Source organism: Propithecus coquereli, unplaced genomic scaffold, assembly GCF_000956105.1.
Source record: "Propithecus coquereli isolate 6110/MARCELLA unplaced genomic scaffold, Pcoq_1.0 Scaffold105, whole genome shotgun sequence".
Taxonomy (NCBI): domain Eukaryota; kingdom Metazoa; phylum Chordata; class Mammalia; order Primates; family Indriidae; genus Propithecus; species Propithecus coquereli.
The window spans coordinates 1,196,590-1,212,535 of NW_012134414.1; the positions used below are offsets into that span (position 1 = coordinate 1,196,590).

At 38.6% G+C, this 15,946-nt stretch overlaps 1 protein-coding gene across 1 annotated transcript in view; it reads left to right on the plus strand.

The window, feature by feature from the left end:
- GUCA1C (guanylate cyclase activator 1C) overlaps window positions 1-15,946 on the plus strand; it is a 36,065-nt gene that overhangs the window by 897 nt on the left and 19,222 nt on the right. The gene's annotated exons all lie outside the window — the stretch shown is intronic.

Below are 15,946 nucleotides of genomic sequence, written 5' to 3' on the forward strand. Positions count from 1 at the left end.
TAATCATATTTTTTTCTAACTAACTATATTTTTGCACCCATGAACCATCCCCACTTTATCTACCCTGCCCCTCCCCACTACCCTTCCCAGCCTCTGGTAACCATCATTCTAGTCTCTGTCTCCACGAGATCAATTGTTTTTAATATTAGCACCCACATATGAGTGAGAACATGCAAGATTTGTCTTTCTGTGCTTGGCTTATTTCACTTAATATAATTTTCTCCGGTTCCATCCATATTGTTTCAAATGGCAGGATTTCATCATTTTTTGTGGCTTTATAATATTCTGTTGTATATACGTACCACAATTTCTTTATCCATTCATCCATTAATGGACACTTAGGTCGATTCCATGTAATCATATTTAAAGAGGACATTAAATATGCTGAAATTATAAAACAACTTTACTTTGTTTTCTTATAGTGATGTTAATAATTATATTGTTAAACCTTCGATTCATCCAGCGTTTATTTTGGACTAAGAAGTCAGTTACAAATCCAACTTTGTGCGTGTAGATGTGTGTGTGTGTATTTTCAGGTGGCCACAGCACCATCCCAGAATTATTAATTGAAAAATGAATCCTTTCCCCGCTGATCTGCAATGCCACCTTTATTGTATGTTAAATTCCTATTTGTATTTGAGCCTAGTTCTAAAAAAAAAAAATCTCTCCTTTTTTAATTGAGTGTTCCATCTTTTGTCATGCCAGACCCATGTTGTTTCAGTAGGGCTAGTTAATTTTATTTTTCATTATTTTCCCGTGTATCTTTGCATGTCTAATTCTCATTTGGTCCACTGCAACCTCCAACTCGTGGGCTTAAGTGATCCTCCCAGCTCAACCTCCAGAGTAGCTGGGACTACAGGTGTGCACCACCCCACCTGGCCAGTTGTTTTACTTTTTTGTAGAGATCAGTCTCACTGTTGCCTCAGCTGGTCCCAAACTCCTAGCCTCAAGCAATTCTCCCTCCTCTGCCTTCCAGTCTTTTGTGCTGGGTCTATGAAGTTTTTTTAAAAGGCATGTGAAGAAATAGTTTCTGGATCTCAGGTCATTGTATTCTTGATCTGTGCTAAGTTTTCCCTCCACCAGGGATTTTTCTTGCCCATTGAAAACTTGCATTACCTCCTTCTACCGCCATCAGTATCCATTTTCCCTTTAATCTAAAAGTTGGTGATTGAAAATGTTAAGTCAAAGCCTCTGAGCATCCTTCTGGCAGGCATTTAGAAAGAGTCTGAAGAGAGATTTCTCCAGAGAACACTTTTTGAAAATTCTGGCAGGATAGTCCTCATATTCCTAACTGAATAATGCCCAAGGCTGAGTCCTCACTATCTCATCTTTGTTCTTTTTACTCTGCACAAGAAATCACTTTAATGGTTTTAAGTAATACTTCCAAATGGGTAAGTTCCGAAGTTCTCTGACCTTATTGAACACCTATTATTTCACTCTATGAAATAGAATTGTCCTATTGAAAGTCTACATTGGTATGTTTTAAAAAAAGTTAATCATAGTCACGCTAACCACCCCCACTTCCTGTCAAGACAGTTCATTTAGGCCACAATGGTTCCAGTTCTTGGGGAATCTGGGATTTTAAATGGGTAATCAGTCAGGACTAACAGATAGGAAGGAAGGCAAAAACCAGATATATGAACTGAGCCAAAATGGAAATAGGATAAAGAATTGAGTGAGGTTAGAAGAGTAGAACCAGAATTTAGCAGTAACATAATTACATTATTTCCACCTGTGGTCATCTGGTTCTAAGTATGATTTGTAGCAAAATGGGTTAAGAACCACACAGGGCAAATCATTTTCATTACTAGACCATGGATCCAGTTTTTAGGTCCATTGACACTATTCCCAAGTGCATTGGCAATTGCAGCTTGGTTAGTACAAGATTAGCCACATTAGGCAATTGGAGTTCAGTAAAGCTGGCGGGCCAAGGCCATGTGTATACCTGAGAGACAGAAAAGACAGGAACAGGGGTGGGGGGTGGGAAGGAAGAACAATGCCAGAAGTCACAGGCCCGTATGTTCCTTTATCTCCAGACCACACTTTACTGACTACTACATCTACAACTCTTCTTACTATAATTATCCGATAATCTCTATTTTCCTGTCTTATACATAGACTTCCTTTTAATTCAACAATACTCAGAATGTATAATTTTTCCATGTAAAAATGCTCATCTATATTTATCTTCACAATACTCAGATGTGAAAAGGCAGATACTGTTATTACTATTTTACAGATGGAGAGACTGAGACATGAGAATCTAAGTAATGTTGCAATGTAATAAGGTAGGTAATAAGGTAATAAGTGGTGGAACAAAGCCCAGAATCTGGGCTTCCTGATTGCAACTCAAAGTTTCTTCTGTTAGACCTACTGTACCATTCAGTAATGTAGGCATAATTTTATGGCTAACAACATTGCAAGGATTACCGTCTCTAAAATAGTGCTTCTGCCCTTCACAGGAAACTACACGCTTCTGGATGGCTGTAAGCACAATGCCATCAGTTAGGGGTACGTGACCTTGATTTTAAAACTGTGCAGCTGAGTTAATCTCACTGGCTTTCTATTCCTATTTAGCCTGTAGCAGTAAGAGGTTTAGAGTAGCTTTCTGAGGGCATATGTTAACCTCAAGTTTGAGTGATGCATGAGAGACTAAATCCAGAGAAAACTTACATGAAAACAACCTGAGAAAACACTGTAGACTGTTGTGAATCACAATGGGGAACAGCGGGTCTGGAGCTGGTGGTCAGATAGCAATTCCTACACGAGAGACCTATGTGTGGTACAGAACTTTTATGATGGAATATCCATCCGGCTTGCAAACACTACATGAATTTAAGACACTTTTGGGTCTGCAGGGTCTGAATCAAAAGGCCAATCACCATGTTAATCAAGTTTACAATACCTTTGACATGAACAAGGTAAGAAATTTTACTTCTCATTTGGTCTGAAAATGCTGTGGTTCTGCATTATTTCCTCTTTTTTTCTTATAAAATAGCCTTAGGTAAAATATGTGCATCCCACTGAACAGAGAGGTCTTCAGACATCCCACAGCTTGTAGGTAAGTGAGTCATTAAACACATTTAGCACTGACGGCGTGAAAATAATTGGGAACTGGCCTCTCTGCTCTTGGAAATGTTCTGCATGTAGGGAGTTATTTTAAAACCAAATTAAATCTCGGCATGGAATTCTAATGCTATCGTTTAAATAAATCTAATAAGTGCAGATTGATTTACAAAGACTGTTTTCAAAGTATTTAATGCATTGGTGACATTTTATAGAAAAGCAAATTACAGGAATCTGCTTTTAAAAGTGGGATTGCATCTAGATTGGCAGATAAAAATGAACACAAATTAGCTAACATGTCTGTACTCAAATCAAAAGTTAGAATGCTTTATAATACTTTTTTTTCATATCTGACCAATTTAGTTTGTGGAAAATCAAAACAACTTATGGTTTTAAATTCAGACCAATTTTAGTTTCTAAAGATTGTTATTCAACTATTGTCTTGAATTTACTCATTCCTGAGGAGATACAGTACATTTAATTTCATTTCTTGAAAAAATACAAAGATGTACAGAGAAAGGAAGAAATGGAATAGAAAAAATGAGACAAAAATTAACAATCTGACATACCAGGCTCAAGTTCTGCCTGGATTTCCTTGTGTATTTCAGTTACTTTACCTATAGATTTGTGTATTTCAAAATGTGCAGATGCTGACTAGAATAAAAGGGAAGGTGGAAAATACTATGAATAGAAAAAATAGATGACTACAGAAGGCTGTGCAAGTGATAATAGAAGAGAAAGTAGGGATAACTAATTGAATAAAATCTTTAAAAAGACTGGCTGACTATTGTATGGAATTTAGCACAATCCTTTGATCCCTTTTCCATAGCCAAGAAACAGGCTTAAAAGAAGGTAACAGCCAGGAACTGGGGAAAATTAAACCTGTGCAAAATTAACTGCTATTTTAATCCTGATAGCAATGTTGGGAATAAATTTCTTTTAGGACATTGTCTTTTGTGCTTTATTATCAAACACAAGTTCAGCACTGCCTGTTTAGCATGACAGTGTTTTCTTCCTCATAAATTTTATTTAGTGTAGGTGCAAGTAAAGGAGATCTGCCCCCAAGGAGCTTACAAATCAGTGGGAAAATGAAGCTGATTCTGCTTTTGTTCTTAACCCTGTAATCTGTTCCAGATACTATGAGCATGTCGTCATGTTGTCTCTATTTTCTTGTAGTATGTATCTCTCAGCTCTCAAATTCGTTTCTCTCTTCTCTCTTTCTTTCTCTCTCTTTTTCTATGTTTCACTCTTTTGAGTGGCTGCTGCTGTCCCACTGTGCCTGCTGTAAGCAGCCCAGTTTCAGGATGGAAGGCTGTTGCTCTAGACAGCAGCTTTTCAGGCTCTGATAGTACCCCTGAGAGGTTAGAAAATGAGCTATCATAGAGTTCTATAGTTATTCTCCAAAGGTGTTGATGTTATATCCCACGCCAGCGATTTTGTTGTTAACCCAGTGTTTGTGAAGGCACTGTGTGTGTCAGTGGTTCATATGCAAAAACAGGAACATGTGCAAAGGAAGGCTAAGTGGAAACAGGGTTCTGCTGTCAAAATGCAGCCTGCCGTCAAGGAAGCAGAGGCAGACAATGTCAAAACAGACATGCGGAGGTGTGTGCCACTGGAGTGGGAGCCCTCTCTGTGTCCGTCACAGAAATGGCCAAACCCATGTCAGAAACTTAATTTGGATGGCTTGGAATTTCTGCTGATATTCATGATTTAGCACAGAGACTTTGTTTGCCTAGGAAGCAAGTGGGCCTAAGCAGTGATGACAAATGCCACAAAAGGTATGGGGATCTCAACGTAAAATCTGGTCCTAAAATGGGAAGAGTAAGGATTGTTCATTATCAAGTGATACTAAGAAATGATGTGGAACCATGCATAGAAAAACAAAAAAGGGCCATATATTTAATCAGATGAATCAATAGAACTATCAGCTGTCCAGAATCCCTGAGGATTTATTATTTCTATGGAGCTCCTCTGCAGTTTTCTATTTTTTTAATGAGTTCAACTCCCTTTTAATTTTTAATTTTTATTCTTAAAATAAATTTTATTGTGCATGTTGAAGGTATACAACACGATGTTATGGGATACAGGTAAACAGTAAAAAGAATTGCTGTAGTCAGCCAAATTAACATGTCCCTCATCTCACATAGTTACCAATTTTTTATTTTGTCTTTGTGTTAAGAGCAGCTAAAATCTACTCAGTTAGCATGAATTCTGTATACAGTACAATTTTGTTGCTTATAGTCCTCATGTTGTACATTAGATTTCTAGACTTGTTCATCCTACATATCTGCTACTTTGTATGTTCTGACCTACATCTCCACCTTTCCTCCTCTCCCCACCTTCACCTCCTGCCCCTGGTAACCACAGTTTTGTTTTCTACCTCTGTATATTTTAAGTTCTGCATATAAATGAGATTATGCAATAGTTTTCTTTTTGTAAGCATTCTGTATGGAAATCACTTTACAATGCATTTCATACTTTCCTACCTCCTCAAAGTGCTGATAAAGCATTTTGTTGATACATCAGTCATTATTATGAACATCAGTTGTTACATTTTATATAATACCATCAGGCACCAATGTCCTATTGCAGTTTCTGGAGCTAAGTTTCCTAATGTTAAAACCCCTAAAAATATGTGCTTTTGTCATTGTGTTTGCTTTTTATTGTTTTTTATGTCTCTTCTTCTGCTATCAAACTCACATTTCACAGTTTTCTTATTGTTATAATACTAATAAGCTTTTGTGATCTCTTTTTAATGTGTCATTTCTAACCTGAGGATGACTTGTACTCAAGCTAGCCAAGCCCATTAAAATAGTGCTTAAAGTAAAAGTAAATAGATCCTGAAGTTTAGAGCATAAAATTTGTAGCAATTCCTTTGGCTAATCACATACCATCCTGGGCTGCTTCTTAGCACTCAATAGCAATAGTTAACACTTTCTGAGTGTCAAGGATGTGGTGAAAAGAGAACCTTTGTACACTGTTGGTGGGAATATAAATTAGTACAGCCATTATGGAAAATAGTGTGGAGGTTCCTCAAACAGTTAAAAATAGAATTACCATATAATCCAGCAATCCCACTTCTGGGTATATATCCAAAAAAAATGACATCAGTATGTCAAAGGGATATCTGCACTCCCGTGTTTATTGCAGCATTATTCATAGTCACCAAGATATGGAATCAACCTAAGTGTCCTTCCATGGATGGATGAACGAAGAAACTGGTGTGTGTGTGTGTGTGTGTGTGTATGTGTGTGTATTTAATGGAATACTCTTCAGCATTGAAAAAGAAGGAAATCTTGTCATTTGTGACAACATAGAATAGATGAATCTGGCGGACATTATGCCGGGTGAAATAAGCCAGGCGCAGAAAGACAAATGTTACGTGAACTCACCTGTATGTGGAATAGAAAAAAGTCAAACTCATAGAAGCAGAGAGTAGAATGGTAGTTTCCAGGGGCTGTGGGTGGTGGTGGAGAGCAATGCTGGTTGGTTAAAGGGTACAAAGTTTCAGTTATGCAGGATGAATAAGTCCTGAGTATCTATTGTATGGCATGGTGCCTGTGATTAGTAATAATGTGTTGTATACTTGAATATTGCTAAAAGAGACGATCTTAAATGTCACTACAAAAAAATAAGTATGTGAGGTGTTGGATATGTTAATTAGCTTGATTTAATCATTCCACAATGTGTACATATATCAAAACATCACATTATATACCATAAATGTATATAATGTTTTGGTCAATTAATTTTACCTTAATAAAGCTGGGGAAAAGACACTTTCTGGGCACTCATAATGTGTCTGACACTGCTCTAAGCACATTACATAAGTGAACACATTCAGTCATAACAGTGATAATGGAACCTACTTTATAGTAGTGTCCATGAAGATGGCACCTCAGACCTCGGGGAAGGTAATTGACCAGTGCCCCAGATGCTTCACTTTGAAATCCAAAACTGTGCTTGGGCTGAGTCCATGCTGCCTGGGCTTAGACTACTACCAACGACTGAGTGCAGAAGAAATACTAAGGCTGACCATTTCCTAACAGACAGGGGACTCTTCTGTCTGCAGCCTTTGGCTTAAGGATCCCCTGGCAGCTTTGCTGGACGTTAGGTTCTAGGGGTGTCCAGGACACTCCCTCTTTTCTTCACTTAGGTCAGATTAGCATCCTGGTCTGACAGCTGGCCCAGCCTTTCCTGACTCCCTTCCTATTTCCTTCCACACAAGCATTTATCCAAATAAAATCCTTAACTTGAGATTAAAAGGTCTAATATCCTATTAATAAGACTCACAGAGAAAATATAAGATTATTAAAAAATGAAATAAAAGATTACAACAAACCAGAAAAATTTCCCACACCTATCAGAGGCAAGTTGCACAAGGATTAGAAAGAGATCAACCGACAGCACATACTAAGAAATTTTATAACAACAGGGATGAAGAGAAGATCTAACATCTCAAGAAAGTAGAAAAAGAAACCCAGAGAAGTGGAAATCAAAATAGCATTGAGCTTCTTAACACAGACACCAAAAGGTGGAAGTAAATGGAGAAACACCTTCAAAATTCAGAGGAAAATTATCAAGCTTAATCAAGTACATGAAGAAAATAAAGACATGCAAAACCTAAAAAATTTACTTCACGCTTATTTTTTTCTTGGGAAGCTACTGGAGCAGCTGCTCCAGCAAAACTAGAGGAATATTTCAATGAATAGGGAGAGAAGAACCCAATACAGGAAAACAGATAAGGGAGGTCCCAGGTCATGAGAAAGGAAAGCCCAGATCAGCAGCCATATGTAGAAAGCCCAGTGAGCTGCTAATCCAGACTGGAAAGGAAAAAAGGGGACACTGGGATGAAGATCGAAAACATTGGCATTGATGGATCAGCTACTGAGTTTGAGGATTTCAGAAACAATATTAATTTGTTAATTGATATTTAACCAATTTGGTGCATTTGAAAAAAATTAACAAGGCTAAGCACAAGGAAGACTATCAAAATTTAAAATGAAAGAACTTTATAGATTTTTATTATGACATTTTTATGCATACAAAAGAGAATAATGAACTCTCATAGACCCATCACCCAGCTTGGACAATCAGAACCTTGCCATTTTTGTTTCATCTGTCCTACAATTTTTCTGGATTTTTTAAAAGGAAAAAATATTCCAACATTGTTATTTCTCTTGCAAATACTTCATTATTCATCTATACCAATAAGGACATTTTAAAAACATAACTACTATGTAATTATCATACCTAACAAAAGTAATAATTCCTCTTTAAATTTTTAATTGATAAATATTGATCATATATATTTATGGGATACAGTGCTATACTGCATATATATATGAATGTGGAATGATTAAATCAAGCTAATTAACACAGCCATCACCTCATATACTTATTTCTTTGTAATGAGAACATTTAAAATCTACTCTTTTAGCAATTTTGAAATATACAACACATTATTATTAACTAATAATTCTTAATATCATCTAATATTCAGTCTATGGGAAAATTTTCCTGATTGTCTCAAGCGTACATTTTTTCAGATCCTTCACTTGAGCTAGAATCCAAACAAGGTCCTTATGTAGCAATTGTCCTTATGACTCTTGTCTCCATTTTTTCTGTAATAGTTTCCTAATCATCTCCTGCCCCCTTTATGTTTTGGATTCATCAGAGAAAGTGAGTCATTCATTGGTTCTGTAGAATAGCTGCATCTAAATTTAGCTGATTGTTCTGTTGTGTCATCTAACTTGCTTTCTATTCTTCATATTACCTGTAAACTGGTATTTAGCTGTAGAAGCTTAAATAGATTCAGGTTCATTTGTTTGGTAAGAATACTTCATAGGCACACAATTATTGATTGTCTCACTTTTAGTGAATTGTCCACTAGGTTCAGATGGTGTCAGCCTGATAACAATGAAGCAATTATTAAATCCCTGTAAAACAAGGAAGTTAATAATTTTGGTATGCCACTTGGCTATGCAGAGAACAAAATTTACCACAATCGTTAAAATGAAACTCTGACTTTTAGATTAACTACAGTGGAGGGAACATGGAGGAAGAACAATAGCATGCTGGTAAATGTTAAGCTAGTTCTCTAGGGGGGAAGAAGCCCTGGTAACATTTGCTGATTTCCATGGTGTAAATATTCCCACCATAATCAATTTTAAGCTAACAACTGTTTAATACTTGACTTGTAAAACTCCTGAAAATTTAACAATCAGCTCACACTAACAGGTAAAATAGGTTCCAGTATACCATTGCATTGTGTGTGAGGGTAATAGAACTGAATATTTCCCTTTTACTATAACAGGAAGTAAATAGATAATTTGTATAATTGGTAAATCAAGACAAGTAGAATAAACATCTTATACAAACATGTAAGTAAAGGCTAGAAAAAAACTCCAAAATTTCAGTTGTTAGATATAAGCCTTTTAATTGTATTTAATTTTAAATATGTACATTTTCTATGTACATAATTAAAAACTGATTTAAAACTATTTAAAGATGATAGCATAAAATGTATTAGCAGGTGAGATCAGTGAAGGAAACTGCTTTTCTCAAAATTAAGGTCTGCCTCTGAGCAAGAAACAACATAAGTTTCTCAGTTTCTACAACTAGGAATTGGCCATTCTTTTATAGAAATTCTACTGAGTTGGTATTCTAGCCTGGCTCAAAGCTGGCAGTGAGTAACCTTGTCAAAACAAAGTCTCCATTAAAAAAGTACAAGATGAAAGTATGTGGCTCTTGTGGTCAGTATTAAACCCAAACAGGGTGAGATGGTGAAACTTGAAGTTAGGTGGGCTCCAAGGACTGGCCACAGCCACCACAACTGCCAAAGCGGGAGCTAGTGACAGGCTGGTGAGCATTTAAGATATAAGAGAACATGTAGATTGTGTTGCTGGCTATTGGTTTCCAAAAGGCAGTGAAAGTGGGCGGAGGCTGCACTGTTTTCCACAAGCTTCACCTGGAGATTGATGCAAAACACCTGTTCTCTGGAAATGACTTGCTGTTCTAGAGGCATCTGCACTCCAGGCACTACGCCTAGCGAGTGCACAGGTGGAGCTTCCTTCTTCTCTGCCGAAGTCCAGGCAGCGGCTGCCCACAAAGGAGCACCTGGCGCCGCTCCTCATCCTGTGTTCTGCACTCCAGGAACGCTGCCTTCTTTCTCATCATTGGTTTGTCTCCATGTCTCCTTTCTCTTTTTCAGTGTAAGTGGTGCATTAATTCATCCTCATGAAACAACAGTGCAGCAAAAAAGAAGAATAAAATGATTATTATCCCCTTCAAATCTCACATTTCTCCAGAATGGGCACCTAGCATGATGGCGTACAGTGGATGGTGCACAAATATTTACTCAGTGATTAAATAGAATCATAGGGAAGTGACAACTTCAGTAGCCTCATCTTCAGATGTGCACTTCTTTCCTTGCCATTCCCCACTCTCTTTCCCTCCTTTTTTCTACCATATTTAATGAGCCACCATATCTTCCAAATTGTTAGTGCCTAATTATCTCAAGGGAAATTTTAAAATTTATTTCATATCTGTGTATCTGGTAAGAATTTCCACTCACATACTCAGGCATTTAAGAAAAGTAACTTTGGTTACATTTATAACTAAAGTAACTGAAATGTAACTGAAGTTAATTTTTATTTTGAGTCCTCATTTTACCGGGGAGAGCTCTCCTTCGACTCCGTAGCGTTGCATGTAAACTCCAAAGGTGCGTTTAAACCTCAAGATATTAATAGGGATAGCATTTGTCCACACTAGCATTTGCAAAGACAGCGTTTCTTCCTGTCTTCTGATTCACTCAGAGCTGTTGTCTCTGCACAGCTAAGCCTCGTAGGCAGATTCTCTCTTAGCTACTTTATGGCTCCAAGGCATGGAAGCTTCTTCGGCTGGCTCAGTCTTGTCTGGCCAGATACACCTTCCAGCATTTTCCCCCAAGCTGTGCTAGGTCCAGGGGAACTTGGTGTGTTTCTACCCGGGCAGTGAATCACAGGTGCTTCTGCTCTTACAGCTGCCAACCCCCCTGTTTCCATTATCTATCCGTCCAACCATTCTTGGCGGTCACAAAGAAGCACCCTTCCCTCTCCCCATCCCCACCCAATGTCCGGCAACTCTCTCTTCTTTTCCTTATTTCACGTCTTCCCAACCTATGGAATCTTTATCTAGTTTGAAAGTAGCCAGGAGAAACTACAAAAACTGCCTCTAATTATGTATTCTTCTAAATCTTTTGTTTATGGCATAAATTTTATGCTCTGAATCCTAAGTGGCTTAAACCATTGAAACTCAAGAGCTAAGGATGAACTCTTGATTTCTGCTTTTCTGCTACAATGACTTATCTCTCAGGCAATGAATGTCTTTATGAATGTGGGGAGAGCTGGATGACAGGAGGGATTACCCGGAGCAAAGTCACATCATTAACACAGCGTATTATTAGCCCACTGCATCCGCAAATATTTATTGAGCACCCGGAGGCATGGTGGAAAGAAGGAAGGCACAGAGATGAATAAGAATTGGTCTCGATTCTCAAATGAATTTACAGTCTAGTGGGGAAGATAGACACAGCCTCAAAAAATAAAAGGAAATAAAGAATCAAAGATCGAAAGAGGGCAAAACATCGTACTCACTCTCTAGTTTCAAGGTTCCAAATGGGCTCATGGTGTTACGGGGCTGCTTTTAGACCATACCTGGCAATGTGCTCGATGGTTTGCCACGGAAATTCTTCAATCCTGTGGGTGGGTGATGGTAGAAAAATCACCTCAAATATTGGGTGTATGTGGGGCCAAGGGACGGTGAGTAGGTGGAAGACATAATTTTCTGTGCCCTCAGGGAGTTTGCAATCTAGTTGAGGAGAAAAGTTATGTCTAGATAAATAACCAAGGAATAAAACAAGGCAGTATAATGTAACAGACTGCAGCAGGACTGTACGTTCACTGGGATTGAAAGACACAACAAAATCTAAAAGGTGGACTTAGTCAGGAAAGGCTTCCTGGAGAAATTAAGGCATTTTGGGATCTTGAAAAAAGTATTACTAATAATATTATTACTAATAAAAAGGTAACACTGAATACTTCTGTGCCAGTCACTGTTTTACGCGCTTTACATTTATTATCTCACAGAATCCTCACAACAATTTTATAGCATAGGGACTATTTTTATCATTCTCATTTTACATTTAAGAAACTTAAGGCATAGAGAGGTTAAGTAACTGGCCAAAAACTACACGGCAGGAGTGGCATGCTGGCAGGGACACCAAGGCATTCCACCTTTAACGACGGAGCTGAGCATTGCAAGGAAGAGAACGATGCAAATTGAAGTGTGAGCTTGGAGGAGAGGGCATGTGGGGGACCTCACTGAGGCAGAGGGCTACTGCTGGAGCATGACTGGGGGCCACAGTCTAGCTGTCTCGCCTATGTCTTTTGCTCCATGCAGATAACCAGCCTGTTGTTGGGACCTCACTTGTATCACAGATGAGGAATGAGGCACTCAGAGTACTGGGGTGCCTGCCAGGAGTGACTTGCCCAGGGAGTCTCAGCAGAAAGTCAGCCTTTGGAGCCTCTGACTTCTGGCTGATGTTTTCGTCGCTATAATAGGTATGAAGGTAAATGAATGGCTCTCAGGGACACACCTAGGCAACTGGGTTTTATCCAAATAGAATGTCATTGTTGGCTCTTAAACTAAACCGAAACTCCTCTAAGAACACTCATTTGTCAGGTGCCAGAAGGCAGGGGTGAGGCCATTTCTGATGGGCAAAGCTGGGGTAATAGAAGCCTGATTATTGGTGGCAGGAGGAATGGAATAGGAGGGGGAAAGTGGGCCTAAAAGACTTGTCAAAAGTCTTTGCCTATTGTGGACTCCAGAGATACACAGAAAGGTAAAATGGTTTCTCTAAATGTATGGGTTTGGGTCTCAGACCAAAAATGGAGTGCTAGCTTAAGGCAGAAGAACAGTTGTCTGCACTAGGGTAAAACACTGGGATAAAACACCAGGATAAGACAAAACAGCCAGAAAGCCAGAGCAAACTCTCAGGCTGTTATTTTCAATTAGCAGCTTCAGACAAATGCTGGGAATCAGCAGTGCGGGAACGAAGAGTGAGTTCTTACAAACACAGGTGTTTAACCTGGTACAGGAAGAGCAATGAGAGGCCACAGGCCGGGGCATTTGAATATATGATTCCTACGATGTGTGTGATAGTAGTGTACCTATTAGTCTGTTCATAAACCCAATCGTAGCTTTACTGTATCAGAAATCCTTGCTATGTTTTTTTTCCCCAAAATGAGCCCTCTTGTGAATCTCTTTATAAGGTGAATCACAGCTCAGTAAGGGGACGGTGGAGGCAGCTCCTCAGGAAGAATCAGGATTTCTGGACTCCCGTCCCAGCCCTGACCCTTACTTGCTGTGTGCAAGCTTGGACAAGGCCATTAACCTCTCTGTGTCTCGAATTCTTCATTTCCGAAACTGGGACAAGACCTATCCTGCTTACATTATCATTGAGCTCTTGTAAAATAGTGTAGGTGAAATACAGGTACAGGGGTTGTTTTCCTGCCATTTCTTATCTTTCATTTATCCTGGTGCTTTGGACATTCATTTATGCTGTTTGGGGCAACATTTGCCCCTTGGAATGGTTTCCAGTCACAGAATGAAATTAATTAAATGATTTGACTGTCATCTTAGTATAACCCAGGACGCGTGCATGGAGCCCCAGCTCTGCTTGAAATTCAGAAGTGACCTTTGGTTATCTGCTTCCTTAGCTTCTCTTTGTGTAGCAGCCCTTAAAAATTGGAGCAGGCAACATGGCTTTTAACTTGTGTCGTAATTGCTGCTGTTCATTAACCCCTGGCTACCCTGCAACCTATAACACTGTATTGGGCCGTCTGGCCTACAAGGTGACCACAATTACTGTTGCTATTCACAAGACAATTTACTGGAAACAAATGACCATCTATTAGATTGTAAACCATTAATATAATCTCCTCTTAAGGGTAAAGACCAAGGCTACTCATGTCAGAGCTACTAGCGTGGAAGCTCTCAAGAAGCGTTTGTTGATGATCATATAACACCTCATATTCATTTAGCACTTTGTAATTTACAGAGAATTTTTATATTTACTATCATTATCAACATTTGACTGAGTTTCTCACAGAATTTTACCTGTTAAAGACATCAACTTTACCAGTTGGCATACATTGAAACATATGCTTTTATAATTCATATATTTTAATGAAATCTGCTGCAATGTGGTTCTTAATTCTGGCTACATATGAGAAGCACCTGGGGGAATTATTAAAAATACCGGTGGCTGGGTTTCCACCTCAGACTAACTGAATCAAACAGTGTTTTGTTTATAAGCTGCCAAGTGATTCTAATGTGCAGGCAGCTATGAGCCCTGCGGCTAACCCAGAAAGACCACGATGTAATTGGCAGAAAACTAAGAGGCAGTCTGTGTGTGCCAGGGGTACATACAGGAAGGGGATTCTGGATCTAAAACTATTAATTTAGAAACAGTTTTCTGACTCTTGTTTTCGTTTCAGACCTAGTAAACAAAATCCAGCTTTGAAGCAAGTAATGTGGTTATATCCATCCCATGGTCAATTCTGCCGTTTTCTATTAGACATCTTCAACTCACCTCTTCTATTTATTAAGGAACAAGAATCTAAGCTTTTACATGAGAAATAAAACACCCTTAGCACACAGTCTGACTGAATTAGGGTGAGGCTGGGTTTTGTTTTATGTCTTGCAGTATCAGTTTAGAGAAACACATGCTTATAAGAGGAAGCCCATGTTGGCTACCTGAGGAAGTTCCTTGCAAAAGGCTACCATTGCTGTAGTCCTGGGTCTTCAGTGGCTGTAGTATTCAGAAGTGCTCAAACTTGGACAATCGTCTTACCTTCCCCAAACTTACATGAAACTGACGTCTGATTTACAGTAGACCTGTTGAGCTGGCTGCATTCTGGGGGCAAGATGGTCAGGGCTTCCTGATATCCAGGAAACCTATTCATAATCAGGAGCTTAACTGATAAATATTATGAGACATACTTTGTCTCAGAACCCTTAAATTTTTTACAGTCATGGTCAAGAATAATTATGTCTGATCACTAATCTGCATAAAGATCACCGTCGAACCAGTTTACCAACCCGGCAGTATATTTCTGATCTTACAGAGGTGAGTCTCTCCTCAAGACATTCCAGCAATTCTGTGTCTGACAGAGACTGTCTTTGCTGTTAGTATTAGTGTCTGTAGGTGCAGATGAGCTAGGTCATAAATCCTGTGCATAACATTTCCCTTACAGATTTTTTAAATCCACAAATGGAATTAACATGCATTTAACATGATAGGGGTGGCCCTTATATTGCCTACTTTCTTGGAAGTTCCTAAGATGTAAATTAAATAGCACTGACAGTTGTTGACCAATGGTATAATGTGCTTACGCTAGCTGTTTGGGTTTCCTTGCTTTGGCCATCTGAGTACCCGTTCTCAGGCAGATGTTTCCATTCATATGTTGCTACTTACCCACCACAGCTGGTAAAATGTCATTGAAAAGTGGCATATGTGAAAGAAGGAAAACATCCAAATGCTGTGAAAAGTAACAGAAAGTTAGTGCTGTGGGAGGAAATAGTTTTAATTTGGGTCTATAGCTTGGTGAATTTTTTTTGGAATTGGATTATCTGTGTTCCTGAACTAGAGGGTACATGGAATAAATGAGGTTTATCACTAGTTGCTGTAATAACAATTTCTATTTCCATGGTTTTTTTTTTTTTTTTCTTTTTTTGCTGCTGAGCCTTCGTAAACTTCCATGGTCTTAATGTTACTGGAATGCAGGATGCTATGGTTCTTGGTTAATACTGTGTAGGGCCTTGTTAAGGTTAAGTA